This window comes from Trichosurus vulpecula, chromosome 2, assembly GCF_011100635.1.
Source record: "Trichosurus vulpecula isolate mTriVul1 chromosome 2, mTriVul1.pri, whole genome shotgun sequence".
Classification (NCBI taxonomy): Eukaryota; Metazoa; Chordata; class Mammalia; order Diprotodontia; family Phalangeridae; genus Trichosurus; species Trichosurus vulpecula.
The window spans coordinates 242,393,290-242,397,869 of NC_050574.1; the positions used below are offsets into that span (position 1 = coordinate 242,393,290).

The 4,580-nt window shown below is 37.6% G+C and overlaps 1 pseudogene; it reads left to right on the forward strand.

The window, feature by feature from the left end:
* Nucleotides 1–3,927: 3,927 nt before the first annotated feature.
* On the forward strand, nt 3,928–4,323 carry LOC118840300 (annotated as a pseudogene).
* The last annotated feature ends 257 nt before the right edge of the window (nt 4,324–4,580 follow it).

Sequence of the window (4,580 nt, forward strand, 5' to 3'; positions counted from 1 at the left end):
GCACATTTCATCTCGAGTCCCAGATCTCCCATGTAGTCATGTGGTCCCTAGAAACATCCTCCCTCAGACATTCTATAATCAGCCTTGTCTTCAGGGCAGATCTGAAAAGGGCTTCTCCTAGTAGATCTGCTTCTCTGGTTCCAAGTCACTTGCCCAGACTCCTAGGTAATTCTGCTAAAATCTGCTACTAACAAGACTCAGTATAATTTAGTACAACCTTCTAAATTTTGTTTTCCAGTAACTAGCTCATGTGGTAAAAACCAGCTCAGATCTTATGGTTATGATCCTATTAACAACAGAGTTATAAGAAGAATATCAATTAGGAACCCATAATTCCCTGAAACTTCAGAGGATTTTAGTTTGTACATACCGCTTGATGTGTCTATCTTTACCTAAACCCTTTACCTGATATGTACACTGCCACCAATAGGCTAAAGGAAAAAAAAAATCATTTTTTAAAAAATCCATGAAGGCCTGACTTGGAAAATGAGCACTTCTGTCTCTTAATATTACCAGACTAAGACTTCAATATAGGAAAATGATCTTACTTTCTTACTATTATTCACGCAGTTTTATATGTAAAGTCCTTAATCCAATTTTGAGGATTTATTGCTAAAACATACTCAAGGCCTGATTATCACATTAGAAGCATTTAGAAGCTTATGTACATACATACATACATACATACGTACAACCCATGCCCATGTGGAGAACAGCAGAACCTAGTCTAATGTTCTATAGATTAGGGGCTTAGAGAGTAGCTTCTATGGTTTTATAATAATGGCAGGCAGGAAAACAGGAAGAATACAGAGTACCCAGAACCAAGACATTTGTGGAAGCTCTGTTCATTTGGGGCCAGTCTGATCTGGCCCTGTGGTTTCTGGCACAGCAGAGGTGTTCTGGGTTCACCCAGAGGATATTGCAAAGGATCACTGGTATGTCAAAATCAAGCAATATTCATTCCACCACCTGATTGACTGATTTTGATTCCCAGGTTATTACAGCCTCTCCTGGATAATAATTTGCTCAAGTAAATCAAGCTGATTGATAAACTCATTATTCATTCCATTTCTACAATCACAACTTTAGATTAAAATAGTAATTTCTTTCTAATTGTGTCTGTAGTAACTCAGATGTTTCAGTATTAACCTATTAAGTGAAAGATTGAGTACTGAAACATCAAAACTTCTACTGTTCACCTGTCTTGATCATAGAAATTTGCTGTGGAAGGAAAAAAAAGGAGGGCTATAGTGATAACAATATCAAAACTGTCCTTCAAGGCACAGACTGACCTGCCATAAACCATAAGAGGAAAAAACTTCCTTAGCTGTTTTATTCCAGACATGAGTAATATTTGGTAGCTAATAATGTTGCACAGTTCCACATTATTCACAGGGTGTCAAAAGCCAGGTTCAGAATTAACAAGGTGGGAAAATTTCCTGTTCAGAAAGAAAAAAAAAATACTGGAAAAACTGAATCAAGAGGATTCTATCTCTGTCTACACAAGGTCATCCTTCAACTTTTACAGACACAAACATTCACCTATAGTAACACTGCACTCATACTGCACTATGTACTCCTTACATATCATTACCCTTGAATGGTATATCATTGACTTATTGATAATTCAGACAATCAGACCTGAAATCAAAGCTCAACAATATAAAATTACAGGCTTATAAGGTTTTACCTCAAATAGCAAAATTTCACTAATCACAGCTTAGGGCTAGGTTATTATTATTATTTTCCTCATGTTGCAACAACAGTTAACAATGAGCAAATATAAGGACATTTCATTTTTTCCTTCACTTAAAAGGAAAGATATTGAGGTTTTTCAAAGGACAATTTACTAGCAAAAGAATGTAAAAGCAAATGAACTTACAGGATTAAGAATTGGATGATAGAACAGAGGAATCCTATAAAAAGCAATTCCTCATCTATCCAGAGAAACTAAAATAATTTTCTAGACTAACTGTTGCCTGACTGTAATGGCAAGCAAAGTGGGACTTTTTGTTTTACTCTTTTTTCTTTTGGAGTTCTAGTTCTTCTCAACACTAAGGCAATCAAGTGCCTTTGATTGAGTCTTGCCTTTGTTTCAATCAAGAGTCTTTGATGACCTGCTTAAGTCACAAGAAAGGCTAAGTCACAAGAGTTTCAGTCACATGGTTGTGATGCCCTCTGACCCTGAAGAAGTATATGTTATATACTCTGAGGTTAGCATATTGCTTTGGGGGCTCACTCATTGGTAGAGCATTCTTGTGATTTCAGCAGACAAGACTCTGGGTAGCTGTTAAGGAGCCCCCTGGCTTTGAAAACCCAGATTTTGGTGCTTCTCTCTCTCTGGTAACTATGTATGTATTGCTATGGACAGACAGTTAGAAGCCTGTCTGCTGATTTGTGTTACTTGCTCTGTTTATATAATTTCTGTTTGCAATTTCTGTTTGTGTTTCCTCTGAAGTTCAGGATGCTGACTTTTTCCTCTGAACTAAGTGAATGATATATGTATGTTTAATTAAAGTGAGATTGTAAACCCCTTAAAGTTGCTTTCCTTACAAAAGCAGATCAAAGAACCTGTGCTAGCAGCCCTCATGTGTGCTGGTGTTGTTGGTCTTACACCTCCACCATAGCGGCTAGTAGCATTGTTGTTACACTGACACTGCGGACGGACTTTGTCACATGTCGAATTACCTTAATGCCTTGGAGAGAGAGATGTTGAATTTCATCTCTCATTTCTTCCACTGCTTTATTGGATTATTGATTTACAGCTGGAAGTAGCATCCCATTACTTACTCTGACTCCTTCAGGTTAGACATTAGGAAACACATCCTAGAGAAACAAAATGATTTACCTAATGTCAATTTCCTACTTCAAAGCTTCAGCCCCTTCTGGTCTTTAGTTGAGGGGGTGAGAGCTTCTAGGAAAAGAACAATCAACTAATATTTACTAAGCACCTACTATGCACAAAGTGCTATAAGATGTTGAGGGCATAAAGGCAAAAAAAATCCTACCTTCTAAGAGTTTACATTCCACTGGAAGATAATATGTAACGGGAATCACAGATGCTGAGAACTAGAAAGCACCTTAGCAGACATGTAGTCTAAAGCACAATAAGATAAGAATCTATTTTGCACTATTCTCAACAAATAATCTATCCATTCTTCAGTCTTCTGCTGAGGAGATGGTGGTCCACATATACAGAACATAACATACAAATATTTTGACATATTAATAAGTTTTCCCTTTTTTCTTTAAAAATGTATATTTGATATAAGGGATGTCTCTCTGGGAGGGGGTTAAGGTACTTGGGGAGGGTATATAAGGAATCTAGTTGATGTAACATTAAGAGATACCAATAAAAGACTATTAAAAATAATCATTTAGAAAGAAAGATAGGGATGATAAATTTTGGAGGGATGAAAACTGGAGTGGAAAGATGGGTACCTTAATGCACTATTGATGGAGATACAACTTGGTTCAACCAGTCTGGAAAGCAATTTTAAAGTAGCCTGCAACAACAAGGAAATTGTTGAGTAAATCCCAGAGCAGGAGCCCATGTGTAACAATATGCAGCCCCGCCCAAGTATAGGGGCTGGAAGGAAAAATGCTGAATGACAGAGTAAGGAATTAGAGGTTGGCTTCTTTATCTGCTAGATCATCAGGTGGTTAACACTGTTAGAGTTCTTGGTATCAGATCATGGAAAGAGATGCAGTACCTCTTGTGCTTAATTCTCATTTTTTAGAGGTTTGAGAGCTTGTGAAGGTCGGAGAAAACATCTCCTTTATCTTATAGTTCTTGTGGCCCAGAACTCTCTCAGAATGGCTACTAAAGATTCTCAAGAATTCTTTTGCATACTCTCTTCCTGTTACTGCTGAGTTGAGCAGGGGGTGGAGGCTCCCAGGTGTTTTCAAGATTTAGCTTCACTGCCTATGGCGGAGGAAGGCATTGAGGCTGGAGGTATAATGGACACTGCTCTACAAGAACTGCTGAAGATCACACTCATCCACTACGGCCTAGCTCGTAGAATTCATGAAGCCACCAAAGTCTTGGACAAACTCCAAGTTCATCTTTGTGTTCTTGCTTCCAACTGTGATGAAACTATGTATGTAAAGTTGGTTGAGGCACTTTCTGCTGAGCATCAAATCTTCTTGATCAAGGATTGATGACAATAAGAAGCTGGGAGAATGGGTAGGCCTCTGTAAAATCGACAGAGAGGGAAAGCCCCCGGTAAAGTGATTGGCTGCAGTTGCATTGTTGTTAAGGACTATGGCAAGGAATCTCAGGCCAAAGATATGAACGAAGAACATTTTAAATGAAAGAAATGAATAAATAAAAGCTTTGGTCTGAAAAAAAAGGATTCCCTTAAGTATGTATTCTTTTCAGAATTCATTTTTCTCAAAATGTTTCTTCAGACCCCTCAAAGATAATGGATAATTCACTAAATCTTTTATAGTTATTTTTCTATGACAATTAACTCTGTGTCCTTAGGGGGGTAAATAGTTATCTGAGTATCTGTCAGCACCTCACAAAGACTTCCTTAAAGATAACAATTAACAGTTATTTTCCAAGGCTCTAGTCAATC